Source organism: Spea bombifrons, chromosome 5, assembly GCF_027358695.1.
Source record: "Spea bombifrons isolate aSpeBom1 chromosome 5, aSpeBom1.2.pri, whole genome shotgun sequence".
Taxonomy (NCBI): domain Eukaryota; kingdom Metazoa; phylum Chordata; class Amphibia; order Anura; family Pelobatidae; genus Spea; species Spea bombifrons.
Genome location: NC_071091.1, coordinates 83102856 through 83121278, shown reverse-complemented (window position 1 = coordinate 83121278; position 18423 = coordinate 83102856). Strand labels below are relative to the sequence as shown.

At 38.6% G+C, this 18423-nt stretch overlaps 10 non-coding genes across 10 annotated transcripts; all 10 read left to right on the top strand.

Annotated features, from left to right (window-relative positions):
- Positions 1-588: 588 nt before the first annotated feature.
- Positions 589-661, top strand: TRNAA-AGC (transfer RNA alanine (anticodon AGC)). Its single transcript has one exon. It is a non-coding gene; the product is annotated as a tRNA-Ala (tRNA).
- Positions 662-939: 278 nt separating this feature from the next.
- TRNAA-CGC (transfer RNA alanine (anticodon CGC)) lies at positions 940-1012 on the top strand. The gene has a single exon. It is a non-coding gene; the product is annotated as a tRNA-Ala (tRNA).
- Positions 1013-2727: 1715 nt separating this feature from the next.
- Positions 2728-2800, top strand: TRNAA-CGC (transfer RNA alanine (anticodon CGC)). Its single transcript has one exon. It is a non-coding gene; the product is annotated as a tRNA-Ala (tRNA).
- A 1364-nt stretch (positions 2801-4164) lies between these two features.
- On the top strand, positions 4165-4237 carry TRNAA-AGC (transfer RNA alanine (anticodon AGC)). The gene has a single exon. It is a non-coding gene; the product is annotated as a tRNA-Ala (tRNA).
- Positions 4238-6530: 2293 nt separating this feature from the next.
- TRNAA-AGC (transfer RNA alanine (anticodon AGC)) lies at positions 6531-6603 on the top strand. Its single transcript has one exon. It is a non-coding gene; the product is annotated as a tRNA-Ala (tRNA).
- Positions 6604-7232: 629 nt separating this feature from the next.
- On the top strand, positions 7233-7305 carry TRNAA-CGC (transfer RNA alanine (anticodon CGC)). The gene has a single exon. It is a non-coding gene; the product is annotated as a tRNA-Ala (tRNA).
- A 2832-nt stretch (positions 7306-10137) lies between these two features.
- Positions 10138-10210, top strand: TRNAA-AGC (transfer RNA alanine (anticodon AGC)). Its single transcript has one exon. It is a non-coding gene; the product is annotated as a tRNA-Ala (tRNA).
- Positions 10211-13772: 3562 nt separating this feature from the next.
- Positions 13773-13845, top strand: TRNAA-AGC (transfer RNA alanine (anticodon AGC)). The gene has a single exon. It is a non-coding gene; the product is annotated as a tRNA-Ala (tRNA).
- A 2322-nt stretch (positions 13846-16167) lies between these two features.
- TRNAA-AGC (transfer RNA alanine (anticodon AGC)) lies at positions 16168-16240 on the top strand. The gene has a single exon. It is a non-coding gene; the product is annotated as a tRNA-Ala (tRNA).
- A 629-nt stretch (positions 16241-16869) lies between these two features.
- Positions 16870-16942, top strand: TRNAA-CGC (transfer RNA alanine (anticodon CGC)). Its single transcript has one exon. It is a non-coding gene; the product is annotated as a tRNA-Ala (tRNA).
- Positions 16943-18423: the final 1481 nt, after the last annotated feature.

Genomic DNA, 18423 nt, shown 5'->3' with positions numbered 1-18423 from the left:
GATTACATCATCGTGATGACATCATAATGGGTTCATGATGACATCATCACAATAGGTTCATGATGACATCATCATGATGACATCATAATGGGTTCGTGATGACTTCATCATCATAATGGGTTCATGATGACATCATAATGGGTTCATGATGACATCATAATAGGTTCATAATGGCATCATCACAATGGGTTCATGATGACATCATAATGGGTTCAGGATAACATCATCATGACAACATCATAATGGGTTCATGATGACATCATCATTATGGGTTCATGATGACATCATCACCATAATGGGTTCATGATAACATCATCATGACAACATCATAATGGGTTCATGATGACATCATAATGGGTTCGTGATGTCTTCATCACCATAATGGGTTCATGATGACACGCTGGCAATAAATTGGAGGGAAACAAACTATATAGACCTTATGCTTTCCCACAGATTTTACATGTGCTTTTCAAGTGTTTTCTTGGTTTCATGTGTAATTTGGGCAGTACATGCAGTAAGTCCATCAGTACATTGCATGCAGCAAATACACTGTTTCCCTGTTTCACCTAAAACAACGGACTCAGTGTAGGGGAATTAGCTCAAATGGTAGAGCGCTCGCTTAGCATGCGAGAGGTAGCGGGATCGATGCCCGCATTCTCCAGTTACTTTATTTATACTTTATAAATTTTCAATAATGTTGTGCTTAACGCTGGCAATAAATTGGAGGGAAACAAACTATATAGACCGTATGCTGGTAATAAATTGGAGGGAAACAAACTATATAGACCTTATGATTTCCCACAGACTTTTCATGTGCTTTTCAAGTGTTTTCTTGGTTTCATGTGTAATTAGAACAGTACATGCAGCAAGCCCATCAGTACATTACATGCAGCAAATACACTGTTTCCCTGTTTCACCTAAAACATGACACTCTATGTAGGGGAATTAGCTCAAATGGTAGAGCGCTCGCTTCGCATGCGAGAGGTAGCGGGATCGATGCCCGCATTCTCCGGTTAATTTATTTATACTTTATAAATTTTCAATAATGTTGTGCTGAACTCTGGCTATAAATTGGAGGGAAACAAACTATATAGACCCTATGCTTTCCCACAGATTTTTCAACTTCACGAATAACTGTAGAATACAAAGGGGATTTAGTTCAAATGGTGGTGTGCTCGCTTAGCATGCGAGGGGTAGTTGGTTCAATGACCGTGTTCTCTAAGTGTTTTCTTGGTTTCATGTGTAATTAGAGCAGTACAAGCAGCAAGCTTAATGGTACATTACATGAAGCAAATACACTGTTTCCCTGTTTCATCATGTTTCCCTGACATCATCATGGCAATATCATAATGGGTTCATGATGACATCATCACAATTGGTTCATGATGACATCATCATGATGACATTACAATGGGTTCATGATGACATCATCATGACGAAATCATAGTGGGATCATGATTACAGCATCATAATGGGTTCGTGATGACATCATCGTGATGACATCATAATGGGTTCGTGATGACATCATCATGATGACATCATAATGGGTTCATGATGACATCATCATGATGACATCATAATGGGTCCGTGATGACATCATCATGACATCATAATGTGTTCGTGATGACATCATCGTGATGATATCATAGTGGGTTCATGATGACATCATCACAATAGGTTCATGATGACATCATCATGATGACATCATAATGGGTTCGTGATGACTTCATCATCATAAAGGGTTCATGATGACATCATAATGGGTTCATGATGACATCATCATGATGACATCATAATGGGTTCATGATGACATCATCATGATGACATCATAATGTGTTCGTGATGACATCATCGTGATGACATCATAATGGGTTCATGATGACATCATCACAATAGGTTCATGATGACATCATCATGATGACATCATAATGGGTTCGTGATGACTTCATCATCATAATGGGTTCATGATGACATCATAATGGGTTCATGATGACATCATAATAGGTTCATGATGGCATCATCACAATGGGTTCATGATGACATCATAATGGGTTCAGGATAACATCATCATGACAACATCATAATGGGTTCATGATGACATCATCATAATGGGTTCATGATGACATCATGATGACATCATAATGGGTTCGTGATGTCTTCATCACCATAATGGGTTCATGATGACACGCTGGCAATAAATTGGAGGGAAACAAACTATATAGACCTTATGCTTTCCCACAGATTTTACATGTGCTTTTCAAGTGTTTTCTTGGTTTCATGTGTAATTTGGGCAGTACATGCAGTAAGTCCATCAGTACATTGCATGCAGCAAATACACTGTTTCCCTGTTTCACCTAAAACAACGGACTCAGTGTAGGGGAATTAGCTCAAATGGTAGAACGCTCGCTTAGCATGCGAGAGGTAGCGGGATCGATGCCCGCATTCTCCAGTTACTTTATTTATACTTTATAAATTTTCAATAATGTTGTGCTTAACGCTGGCAATAAATTGGAGGGAAACAAACTATATAGACCGTATGCTGGTAATAAATTGGAGGGAAACAAACTATATAGACCTTATGATTTCCCACATACTTTTCATGTGCTTTTCAATTGTTTTCTTGGTTTCATGTGTAATTAGAACAGTACATGCAGCAAGCCCATCAGTACATTACATGCAGCAAATACACTGTTTCCCTGTTTCACCTAAAACATGACACTCTATGTAGGGGAATTAGCTCAAATGGTAGAGCGCTCGCTTCGCATGCGAGAGGTAGCGGGATCGATGCCCGCATTCTCCGGTTAATTTATTTATACTTTATAAATTTTCAATAATGTTGTGCTGAACTCTGGCTATAAATTGGAGGGAAACAAACTATATAGACCCTATGCTTTCCCACCGATTTTTCAACTTCACGAATAACTGTAGAATACAAAGGGGATTTAGTTCAAATGGTGGTGTGCTCGCTTAGCATGCGAGGGGTAGTTGGTTCAATGACCGTGTTCTCTAAGTGTTTTCTTGGTTTCATGTGTAATTAGAGCAGTACAAGCAGCAAGCTTAATGGTACATTACATGAAGCAAATACACTGTTTCCCTGTTTCATCATGTTTCCCTGACATCATCATGGCAATATCATAATGGGTTCATGATGACATCATCACAATTGGTTCATGATGACATCATCATGATGACATTACAATGGGTTCATGATGACATCATCATGACGAAATCATAGTGGGATCATGATTACAGCATCATAATGGGTTCGTGATGACATCATCGTGATGACATCATAATGGGTTCGTGATGACATCATCATGATGACATCATAATGGGTTCATGATGACATCATCATGATGACATCATAATGGGTCCGTGATGACATCATCATGACATCATAATGTGTTCGTGATGACATCATCGTGATGATATCATAGTGGGTTCATGATGACATCATCACAATAGGTTCATGATGACATCATCATGATGACATCATAATGGGTTCGTGATGACTTCATCATCATAAAGGGTTCATGATGACATCATAATCGGTTCATGATGACATCATCATGATGACATCATAATGGGTTCATGATGACATCATCATGATGACATCATAATGTGTTCGTGATGACATCATCGTGATGACATCATAATGGGTTCATGATGACATCATCACAATAGGTTCATGATGACATCATCATGATGACATCATAATGGGTTCGTGATGACTTCATCATCATAATGGGTTCATGATGACATCATAATGGGTTCATGATGACATCATAATAGGTTCATGATGGCATCATCACAATGGGTTCATGATGACATCATAATGGGTTCAGGATAACATCATCATGACAACATCATAATGGGTTCATGATGACATCATCATAATGGGTTCATGATGACATCATGATGACATCATAATGGGTTCGTGATGTCTTCATCACCATAATGGGTTCATGATGACACGCTGGCAATAAATTGGAGGGAAACAAACTATATAGACCTTATGCTTTCCCACAGATTTTACATGTGCTTTTCAAGTGTTTTCTTGGTTTCATGTGTAATTTGGGCAGTACATGCAGTAAGCCCATCAGTACATTGCATGCAGCAAATACACTGTTTCCCTGTTTCACCTAAAACGATGGACTCAGTGTAGGGGAATTAGCTCAAATGGTAGAGCGCTCGCTTAGCATGCGAGAGGTAGCGGGATCGATGCCCGCATTCTCCAGTTACTTTATTTATACTTTATAAATTTTCAATAATGTTGTGCTTAACGCTGGCAATAAATTGGAGGGAAACAAACTATATAGACCGTATGCTGGCAATAAATTGGAGGGAAACAAACTATATAGACCTTATGATTTCCCACAGATTTTTCATGTGCTTTTCAAGTGTTTTCTTGGTTTCATGTGTAATTAGAACAGTACATGCAGCAAGCCCATCAGTACATTACATGCAGCAAATACACTGTTTCCCTGTTTCACCTAAAACATGCCACTCTATGTAGGGGAATTAGCTCAAATGGTAGAGCGCTCGCTTAGCATGCGAGAGGTAGCGGGATCGATGCCCACGTTCTCCAGTTACTTTATTTATACTTTATAAATTTTCAATAATGTTGTGCTTAACGCTGGCAATAAATTGGAGGGAAACAAACTATATAGACCTTATGATGGCAATAAATTGGAGGGAAACAAACTATATAGACCTTATGATTTCCCACAGACTTTTCATGTGCTTTTCAAGTGTTTTCTTGGTTTCATGTGTAATTAGAACAGTACATGCAGCAAGCCCATCAGTACATTACATGCAGCAAATACACTGTTTCCCTGTTTCACCTAAAGCATGCCACTCTATGTAGGGGAATTAGCTCAAACGGTAGAGCGCTTGCTTCGCATGCGAGAGGTAGCGGGATCGATGCCCGCATTCTCCAGTTACTTTATTTATACTTTATAAATTTTCAATAATGTTGTGCTGAACGCTGGCTATAAATTGGAGGGAAACAAACTGTATAGACCCTATGCTTTCCCACAGATTTTTCAACTTCACGAATAACTGTAGAATACAAAGGGGATTTAGTTCAAATGGTGGTGTGCTCGCTTAGCATGCGAGGGGTAGTTGGTTCAATGACCGTGTTCTCTAAGTGTTTTCTTGGTTTCATGTGTAATTAGAGCAGTACAAGCAGCAAGCTTAATGGTACATTACATGAAGCAAATACACTGTTTCCCTGTTTCATCATGTTTCCCTGACATCATCATGGCAAGATCATAATGGGTTCATGATGACATCATCACAATGGGTTCATGATGACATCATCATGATGACATCATAATGGGTTCATGATGACTTCATCATCATAATGGGTTTATGATGACATTATCATGACGACATCATGAAGGGTTCGTGATGACATCATCATAAAGGGTTCATGATGACATCATAATGGGTTCATGATGACATCATCATGATGACATCATAATGGGTTCGTGGTGACTTCATTACAATGGGTTCATGATGACATCATCATGACGAAATCACAGTGGGATCATGATTACAGCATCATAATGGGTTCGTGATGACATCATCATGATGACATCATAATGGGTTCGTGATGACATCATCATGATGACATCATAATGGTTTCGTGATGACATCATCATGATGACATCATAATGGGTCCGTGATGACATCATCATGACATCATAATGTGTTCGTGATGACATCATCGTGATGATATCATAGTGGGTTCATGATGACATCATCACAATAGGTTCATGATGACATCATCATGATGACATCATAATGGGTTCGTGATGACTTCATCATCATAATGGGTTCATGATGACATCATAATGGGTTCATGATGACATCATAATAGGTTCATGATGACATCATCACAATGGGTTCATGATGACATCATAATGGGTTCAGGATAACATCATCATGACAACATCATAAAGGGTTCATGATGACATCATAATGGGTTCATGATGACATCATCATGATGACATCATAATGGGTTCATGATGACATCATCACAATAGGTTCATGATGACATCATCATGATGACATCATAATGGGTTCGTGATGACTTCATCATCATAATGGGTTCATGATGACATCATAATGGGTTCATGATGACATCATAATAGGTTCATGATGACATCATCACAATGGGTTCATGATGACATCATAATGGGTTCAGGATAACATCATCATGACAACATCATAATGGGTTCATGATGACATCATCATAATGGGTTCATGATGACATCATGATGACATCATAATGGTTTCGTGATGTCTTCATCACCATAATGGGTTCATGATGACACGCTGGCAATAAATTGGAGGGAAACAAACTATATAGACCTTATGCTTTCCCACAGATTTTACATGTGCTTTTCAAGTGTTTTCTTGGTTTCATGTGTACTTTGAGCTGTACATGCAGTAAGCCCATCAGTACATTGCATGCAGCAAATACACTGTTTCCCTGTTTCACCTAAAACAATGAACTCAGTGTAGGGGAATTAGCTCAAATGGTAGAGCGCTCGCTTAGCATGCGAGAGGTAGCGGGATCGATGCCCGCATTCTCCAGTTACTTTATTTATACTTTATAAATTTTTAATAATGTTGTGCTTAACGCTGGCAATAAATTGGAGGGAAACAAACTATATAGACCGTATGCTGGCAATAAATTGGAGGGAAACAAACTATATAGACCTTATGATTTCCTACAGATTTTTCATGTGCTTTTCAAGTGTTTTCTTGGTTTCATGTGTAATTAGAACAGTACATGCAGCAAGCCCATCAGTACATTACATGCAGCAAATACACTGTTTCCCTGTTTCACCTAAAACATGCCACTCTATGTAGGGGAATTAGCTCAAATGGTAGAGCGCTCGCTTAGCATGCGTGAGGTAGCGGGATCGATGCCCGCATTCTCCAGTTACTTTATTTATACTTTATAAATTTTCAATAATGTTGTGCTTAACGCTGGCAATAAATTGGAGGGAAACAAACTATATAGACCTTATGATGGCAATAAATTGGAGGGAAACAAACTATATAGACCTTATGATTTCCCACAGACTTTTCATGTGCTTTTCAAGTGTTTTCTTGGTTTCATGTGTAATTAGAACAGTACATGCAGCAAGCCCATCAGTACATTACATGCAGCAAATACACTGTTTCCCTGTTTCACCTAAAACATGCCACTCTATGTAGGGGAATTAGCTCAAATGGTAGAGCGCTCGCTTCGCATGCGAGAGGTAGCGGGATCGATGCCCGCATTCTCCAGTTACTTTATTTATACTTTATAAATTTTCAATAATGTTGTGCTGAACGCTGGCTATAAATTGGAGGAAAACAAACTGTATAGACCCTATGCTTTCCCACAGATTTTTCAACTTCACGAATAACTGTAGAATACAAAGGGGATTTAGTTCAAATGGTGGTGTGCTCGCTTAGCATGCGAGGGGTAGTTGGTTCAATGACCGTGTTCTCTAAGTGTTTTCTTGGTTTCATGTGTAATTAGAGCAGTACAAGCAGCAAGCTTAATGGTACATTACATGAAGCAAATACACTGTTTCCCTGTTTCATCATGTTTCCCTGACATCATCATGGCAATATCATAATGGGTTCATGATGACATCATCACAATTGGTTCATGATGACATCATCATGATGACATCATAATGGGTTCATGATGACTTCATCATCATAATGGGTTTATGATGACATTATCATGACGACATCATGAAGGGTTCGTGATGACATCATCATAAAGGGTTCATGATGACATCATAATGGGTTCATGATGACATCATCATGATGACATCATTATGGGTTTGTGGTGACTTCATTACAATGGGTTCATGATGACATCATCATGACGAAATCATAGTGGGATCATGATTACAGCATCATAATGGGTTCGTGATGACATCATCATGATGACATCATAATGGGTTCGTGATGACATCATCATGATGACATCATAATGGGTTCGTGATGACATCATCATGATGACATCATAATGGGTCCGTGATGACATCATCATGACATCATAATGTGTTCGTGATGACATCATCGTGATGATATCATAGTGGGTTCATGATGACATCATCACAATAGGTTCATGATGACATCATCATGATGACATCATAATGGGTTCGTGATGACTTCATCATCATAAAGGGTTCATGATGACATCATAATCGGTTCATGATGACATCATCATGATGACATCATAATGGGTTCATGATGACATCATCATGATGACATCATAATGTGTTCGTGATGACATCATCGTGATGACATCATAATGGGTTCATGATGACATCATCACAATAGGTTCATGATGATATCATCATGATGACATCATAATGGGTTCGTGATGACTTCATCATCATAATGGGTTCATGATGACATCATAATGGGTTCATGATGACATCATAATAGGTTCATAATGACATCATCACAATGATGTGTAATTAGAACAGTACATGCAGCAAGCCCATCAGTACATTACATGCAGCAAATACACTGTTTCCCTGTTTCACCTAAAACATGCCGCTTTATGTAGGGGAATTAGCTCAAATGGTAGCGCGCTCGCTTTGCATGCGACAGGTAGCGGGATCGATGCCCGCATTCTCCAGTTACTTTATTTATACTTTATAAATTTTCAATAATGTTGTGCTTAACGCTGGCAATAAATTGGAGGGAAACAAACTATATAGACCCTATGCTTTCCCACAGATTTTTCAACTTCACGAATAACTGTAGAATACAAAGGGGATTTAGTTCAAATGGTGGTGTGCTCGCTTAGCATGCGAGGGGTAGTTGGTTCAATGACCTTGTTCTCTAAGTGTTTTCTTGGTTTCATGTGTGATTAGAGCAGTACAAGCAGCAAGCTTAATGGTACATTACATGAAGCAAATACACTGTTTCCCTGTTTCATCATGTTTCCCTGACATCATCATGGCAATATCATAATGGGTTCATGATGACATCATCACAATGGGTTCATGATGACATCATCATGATGACATCATAATGGGTTCATGATGACTTCATCATCATAATGGGTTTATGATGACATTATCATGACGACATCATGAAGGGTTCGCGATGACATCATCATAAAGGGTTCATAATGACATCATAATGGGTTCATGATGACATCATCATGATGACATCATGATGGGTTCGTGGTGACTTCATTACAATGGGTTCATGATGACATCATCATGACGAAATCATAGTGGGATCATGATTACAGCATCATAATGGGTTCGTGATGACATCATCATGATGACATCATAATGGGTTCGTGATGACATCATCATGATGACATCATAATGGGTTCGTGATGACATAATCATGATGACATCATAATGGGTCCGTGATGACATCATCATGACATCATAATGTGTTCGTGATGACATCATCGTGATGATATCATAGTGGGTTCATGATGACATCATCACAATAGGTTCATGATGACATCATAATGGGTTCATGATGACATCATCATGATGACATCATAATGGGTTCATGATGACATCATCATGATGACATCATAATGTGTTCGTGATGACATCATCGTGATGACATCATAATGGGTTCATGATGACATCATCACAATAGGTTCATGATGACATCATCATGATGACATCATAATGGGTTCGTGATGACTTCATCATCATAATGGGTTCATGATGACATCATAATGGGTTCATGATGACATCATAATAGGTTCATGATGACATCATCACAATGGGTTCATGATGACATCATAATGGGTTCAGGATAACATCATCATGACAACATCATAATGGGTTCATGATGACATCATCATAATGGGTTCATGATGACATCATGATGACATCATAATGGTTTCGTGATGTCTTCATCACCATAATGGGTTCATGATGACACGCTGGCAATAAATTGGAGGGAAACAAACTATATAGACCTTATGCTTTCCCACAGATTTTACATGTGCTTTTCAAGTGTTTTCTTGGTTTCATGTGTACTTTGAGCTGTACATGCAGTAAGCCCATCAGTACATTGCATGCAGCAAATACACTGTTTCCCTGTTTCACCTAAAACAATGAACTCAGTGTAGGGGAATTAGCTCAAATGGTAGAGCGCTCGCTTAGCATGCGAGAGGTAGCGGGATCGATGCCCGCATTCTCCAGTTACTTTATTTATACTTTATAAATTTTCAATAATGTTGTGCTTAACGCTGGCAATAAATTGGAGGGAAACAAACTATATAGACCGTATGCTGGCAATAAATTGGAGGGAAACAAACTATATAGACCTTATGATTTCCCACAGATTTTTCATGTGCTTTTCAAGTGTTTTCTTGGTTTCATGTGTAATTAGAACAGTACATGCAGCAAGCCCATCAGTACATTACATGCAGCAAATACACTGTTTCCCTGTTTCACCTAAAACATGCCACTCTATGTAGGGGAATTAGCTCAAATGGTAGAGCGCTCGCTTAGCATGCGTGAGGTAGCGGGATCGATGCCCGCATTCTCCAGTTACTTTATTTATACTTTATAAATTTTCAATAATGTTGTGCTTAACGCTGGCAATAAATTGGAGGGAAACAAACTATATAGACCTTATGATGGCAATAAATTGGAGGGAAACAAACTATATAGACCTTATGATTTCCCACAGACTTTTCATGTGCTTTTCAAGTGTTTTCTTGGTTTCATGTGTAATTAGAACAGTACATGCAGCAAGCCCATCAGTACATTACATGCAGCAAATACACTGTTTCCCTGTTTCACCTAAAACATGCCACTCTATGTAGGGGAATTAGCTCAAATGGTAGAGCGCTCGCTTCGCATGCGAGAGGTAGCGGGATCGATGCCCGCATTCTGCAGTTACTTTATTTATACTTTATAAATTTTCAATAATGTTGTGCTGAACGCTGGCTATAAATTGGAGGAAAACAAACTGTATAGACCCTATGCTTTCCCACAGATTTTTCAACTTCACGAATAACTGTAAAATACAAAGGGGATTTAGTTCAAATGGTGGTGTGCTCGCTTAGCATGCGAGGGGTAGTTGGTTCAATGACCGTGTTCTCTAAGTGTTTTCTTGGTTTCATGTGTAATTAGAGCAGTACAAGCAGCAAGCTTAATGGTACATTACATGAAGCAAATACACTGTTTCCCTGTTTCATCATGTTTCCCTGACATCATCATGGCAAGATCATAATGGGTTCATGATGACATCATCACAATGGGTTCATGATGACATCATCATGATGACATCATAATGGGTTCATGATGACTTCATCATCATAATGGGTTTATGATGACATTATCATGACGACATCATGAAGGGTTCGTGATGACATCATCATAAAGGGTTCATGATGACATCATAATGGGTTCATGATGACATCATCATGATGACATCATGATGGGTTCGTGGTGACTTCATTACAATGGGTTCATGATGACATCATCATGACGAAATCATAGTGGGATCAAGATTACAGCATCATAATGGGTTCGTGATGACATCATCATGATGACATCATAATGGGTTCGTGATGACATCATCATGATGACATCATAATGGGTTCGTGATGACATCATCATGATGACATCATAATGGGTCCGTGATGACATCATCATGACATCATAATGTGTTCGTGATGACATAATCGTGATGATATCATAGTGGGTTCATGATGACATCATCACAATAGGTTCATGATGACATCATCATGATGACATCATAATGGGTTCGTGATGACTTCATCATCATAAAGGGTTCATGATGACATCATAATCAGTTCATGATGACATCATCATGATGACATCATAATGGGTTCATGATGACATCATCATGATGACATCATAATGTGTTCGTGATGACATCATCGTGATGACATCATAATGGGTTCATGATGACATCATCACAATAGGTTCATGATGATATCATCATGATGACATCATAATGGGTTCGTGATGACTTCATCATCATAATGGGTTCATGATGACATCATAATGGGTTCATGATGACATCATAATAGGTTCATAATGACATCATCACAATGATGTGTAATTAGAACAGTACATGCAGCAAGCCCATCAGTACATTACATGCAGCAAATACACTGTTTCCCTGTTTCACCTAAAACATGCCACTCTATGTAGGGGAATTAGCTCAAATGGTAGCGCGCTCGCTTTGCATGCGACAGGTAGCGGGATCGATGCCCGCATTCTCCAGTTACTTTATTTATACTTTATAAATTTTCAATAATGTTGTGCTTAACGCTGGCAATAAATTGGAGGGAAACAAACTATATAGACCCTATGCTTTCCCACAGATTTTTCAACTTCACGAATAACTGTAGAATACAAAGGGGATTTAGTTCAAATGGTGGTGTGCTCGCTTAGCATGCGAGGGGTAGTTGGTTCAATGACCTTGTTCTCTAAGTGTTTTCTTGGTTTCATGTGTAATTAGAGCAGTACAAGCAGCAAGCTTAATGGTACATTACATGAAGCAAATACACTGTTTCCCTGTTTCATCATGTTTCCCTGACATCATCATGGCAATATCATAATGGGTTCATGATGACATCATCACAATGGGTTCATGATGACATCATCATGATGACATCATAATGGGTTCATGATGACTTCATCATCATAATGGGTTTATGATGACATTATCATGACGACATCATGAAGGGTTCGCGATGACATCATCATAAAGGGTTCATAATGACATCATAATGGGTTCATGATGACATCATCATGATGACATCATGATGGGTTCGTGGTGACTTCATTACAATGGGTTCATGATGACATCATCATGACGAAATCATAGTGGGATCATGATTACAGCATCATAATGGGTTCGTGATGACATCATCATGATGACATCATAATGGGTTCGTGATGACATCATCATGATGACATCATAATGGGTCCATGATGACATCATCATGACATCATAATGTGTTCGTGATGACATCATCGTGATGATATCATAGTGGGTTCATGATGACATCATCACAATAGGTTCATGATGACATCATCATGATGACATCATAATGGGTTCGTGATGACTTCATCATCATAAAGGGTTCATGTTGACATCATAATGGGTTCATGATGACATCATCATGATGACATCATAATGGGTTCATGATGACATCATCATGATGACATCATAATGTGTTCGTGATGACATCATCGTGATGACATCATAATGGGTTCATGATGACATCATCACAATAGGTTCATGATGACATCATCATGATGACATCATAATGGGTTCGTGATGACTTCATCATCATAATGGGTTCATGATGACATCATAATGGGTTCATGATGACATCATAATAGGTTCATGATGACATCATCACAATGGGTTCATGATGACATCATAATGGGTTCAGGATAACATCATCATGACAACATCATAATGGGTTCATGATGACATCATCATAATGGGTTCATGATGACATCATGATGACATCATAATGGTTTCGTGATGTCTTCATCACCATAATGGGTTCATGATGACACGCTGGCAATAAATTGGAGGGAAACAAACTATATAGACCTTATGCTTTCCCACAGATTTTACATGTGCTTTTCAAGTGTTTTCTTGGTTTCATGTGTACTTTGAGCTGTACATGCAGTAAGCCCATCAGTACATTGCATGCAGCAAATACACTGTTTCCCTGTTTCACCTAAAACAATGAACTCAGTGTAGGGGAATTAGCTCAAATGGTAGAGCGCTCGCTTAGCATGCGAGAGGTAGCGGGATCGATGCCCGCATTCTCCAGTTACTTTATTTATACTTTATAAATTTTCAATAATGTTGTGCTTAACGCTGGCAATAAATTGGAGGGAAACAAACTATATAGACCGTATGCTGGCAATAAATTGGAGGGAAACAAACTATATAGACCTTATGATTTCCCACAGATTTTTCATGTGCTTTTCAAGTGTTTTCTTGGTTTCATGTGTAATTAGAACAGTACATGCAGCAAGCCCATCAGTACATTACATGCAGCAAATACACTGTTTCCCTGTTTCACCTAAAACATGCCACTCTATGTAGGGGAATTAGCTCAAATGGTAGAGCGCTCGCTTTGCATGCGAGAGGTAGCAGGATCGATGCCCGCATTCTCCAGTTACTTTATTTATACTTTATAAATTTTCAATAATGTTGTGCTTAACGCTGGCTATAAATTGGAGGGAAACAAACTATATAGACCCTATGCTTTCCCACAGATTTTTCAACTTCACGAATAACTGTAGAATACAAAGGGGATTTAGTTCAAATGGTGGTGTGCTCGCTTAGCATGCGAGGGGTAGTTGGTTCAATGACCGTGTTCTCTAAGTGTTTTCTTGGTTTCATGTGTAATTAGAGCAGTACAAGCAGCAAGCTTAATGGTACATTACATGAAGCAAATACACTGTTTCCCTGTTTCATCATGTTTCCCTGACATCATCATGGCAAGATCATAATGGGTTCATGATGACATCATCACAATGGGTTCATGATGACATCATCATGATGACATCATAATGGGTTCATGATGACTTCATCATCATAATGGGTTTATGATGACATTATCATGACGACATCATGAAGGGTTCGTGATGACATCATCATAAAGGGTTCATGATGACATCATAATGGGTTCATGATGACATCATCATGATGACATCATAATCGGTTCGTGGTGACTTCATTACAATGGGTTCATGATGACATCATCATGACGAAATCATAGTGGGATCATGATTACAGCATCATAATGGGTTCGTGATGACATCATCATGATGACATCATAATGGGTTCGTGATGACATCATCATGATGACATCATAATGGGTTCGTGATGACATCATCATGATGACATCATAATGGGTCCGTGATGACATCATCATGACATCATAATGTGTTCGTGATGACATCATCGTGATGATATCATAGTGGGTTCATGATGATATCATCACAATAGGTTCATGATGACATCATCATGATGACATCATAATGGGTTCGTGATGACTTCATCATCATAAAGGGTTCATGATGACATCATAATCGGTTCATGATGACATCATCATGATGACATCATAATGGGTTCATGATGACATCATCATGATGACATCATAATGTGTTCGTGATGACATCATCGTGATGACATCATAATGGGTTCATGATGACATCATCACAATAGGTTCATGATGACATCATCATGATGACATCATAATGGGTTCGTGATGACTTCATCATCATAATGGGTTCATGATGACATCATAATGGGTTCATGATGACATCATAATAGGTTCATGATGACATCATCACAATGGGTTCATGATGACATCATAATGGGTTCAGGATAACATCATCATGACAACATCATAATGGGTTCGTGATGACATCATCACAATAGGTTCATGATGACATCATCATGATGACATCATAATGGGTTCGTGATGACTTCATCATCATAAAGGGTTCATGATGACATCATAATCGGTTCATGATGACATCATCATGATGACATCATAATGGGTTCATGATGACATCATCATGATGACAATATAGTGTGTTCGTGATGACATCATCGTGATGACATCATAATGGGTTCATGATGACATCATCACAATAGGTTCATGATGACATCATCATGATGACATCATAATGGGTTCGTGATGACTTCATCATCATAATGGGTTCATGATGACATCATAATGGGTTCATGATGACATCATAATAGGTTCATGATGACATCATCACAATGGGTTCATGATGACATCATAATGGGTTCAGGATAACATCATCATGACAACATCATAATGGGTTCATGATGACATCATCATAATGGGTTCATGATGACATCATGATGACATCATAATGGTTTCGTGATGTCTTCATCACCATAATGGGTTCATGATGACACGCTGGCAATAAATTGGAGGGAAACAAACTATATAGACCTTATGCTTTCCCACAGATTTTACATGTGCTTTTCAAGTGTTTTCTTGGTTTCATGTGTACTTTGAGCTGTACATGCAGTAAGCCCATCAGTACATTGCATGCAGCAAATACACTGTTTCCCTGTTTCACCTAAAACAATGAACTCAGTGTAGGGGAATTAGCTCAAATGGTAGAGCGCTCGCTTAGCATGCGAGAGGTAGCGGGATCGATGCCCGCATTCTCCAGTTACTTTATTTATACTTTATAAATTTTTAATAATGTTGTGCTTAACGCTGGCAATAAATTGGAGGGAAACAAACTATATAGACCGTATGCTGGCAATAAATTGGAGGGAAACAAACTATATAGACCTTATGATTTCCTACAGATTTTTCATGTGCTTTTCAAGTGTTTTCTTGGTTTCATGTGTAATTAGAACAGTACATGCAGCAAGCCCATCAGTACATTACATGCAGCAAATACACTGTTTCCCTGTTTCACCTAAAACATGCCACTTTATGTAGGGGAATTAGCTCAAATGGTAGAGCGCTCGCTTAGCATGCGTGAGGTAGCGGGATCGATGCCCGCATTCTCCAGTTACTTTATTTATACTTTATAAATTTTCAATAATGTTGTGCTTAACGCTGGCAATAAATTGGAGGGAAACAAACTATATAGACCTTATGATGGCAATAAATTGGAGGGAAACAAACTATATAGACCTTATGATTTCCCACAGACTTTTCATGTGCTTTTCAAGTGTTTTCTTGGTTTCATGTGTAATTAGAACAGTACATGCAGCAAGCCCATCAGTACATTACATGCAGCAAATACACTGTTTCCCTGTTTCACCTAAAACATGCCACTCTATGTAGGGGAATTAGCTCAAATGGTAGAGCGCTCGCTTCGCATGCGAGAGGTAGCGGGATCGATGCCCGCATTCTCCAGTTACTTTATTTATACTTTATAAATTTTCAATAATGTTGTGCTGAACGCTGGCTATAAATTGGAGGAAAACAAACTGTATAGACCCTATGCTTTCCCACAGATTTTTCAACTTCACGAATAACTGTAGAATACAAAGGGGATTTAGTTCAAATGGTGGTGTGCTCGCTTAGCATGCGAGGGGTAGTTGGTTCAATGACCGTGTTCTCTAAGTGTTTTCTTGGTTTCATGTGTAATTAGAGCAGTACAAGCAGCAAGCTTAATGGTACATTACATGAAGCAAATACACTGTTTCCCTGTTTCATCATGTTTCCCTGACATCATCATGGCAATATCATAATGGGTTCATGATGACATCATCACAATTGGTTCATGATGACATCATCATGATGACATCATAATGGGTTCATGATGACTTCATCATCATAATGGGTTTATGATGACATTATCATGACGACATCATGAAGGGTTCGTGATGACATCATCATAAAGGGTTCATGATGACATCATAATGGGTTCATGATGACATCATCATGATGACATCATTATGGGTTTGTGGTGACTTCATTACAATGGGTTCATGATGACATCATCATGACGAAATCATAGTGGGATCATGATTACAGCATCATAATGGGTTCGTGATGACATCATCATGATGACATCATAATGGGTTCGTGATGACATCATCATGATGACATCATAATGGGTTCGTGATGACATCATCATGATGACATCATAATGGGTCCGTGATGACATCATCATGACATCATAATGTGTTCGTGATGACATCATCGTGATGATATCATAGTGGGTTCATGATGACATCATCACAATAGGTTCATGATGACATCATCATGATGACATCATAATGGGTTCGTGATGACTTCATCATCATAAAGGGTTCATGATGACATCATAATCGGTTCATGATGACATCATCATGATGACATCATAATGGGTTCATGATGACATCATCATGATGACATCATAATGTGTTCGTGATGACATCATCGTGATGACATCATAATGGGTTCATGATGACATCATCACAATAGGTTCATGATGATATCATCATGATGACATCATAATGGGTTCGTGATGACTTCATCATCATAATGGGTTCATGATGACATCATAATGGGTTCATGATGACATCATAATAGGTTCATAATGACATCATCACAATGATGTGTAATTAGAACAGTACATGCAGCAAGCCCATCAGTACATTACATGCAGCAAATACACTGTTTCCCTGTTTCACCTAAAACATGCCGCTTTATGTAGGGGAATTAGCTCAAATGGTAGCGCGCTCGCTTTGCATGCGACAGGTAGCGGGATCGATGCCCGCATTCTCCAGTTACTTTATTTATACTTTATAAATTTTCAATAATGTTGTGCTTAACGCTGGCAATAAATTGGAGGGAAACAAACTATATAGACCCTATGCTTTCCCACAGATTTTTCAACTTCACGAATA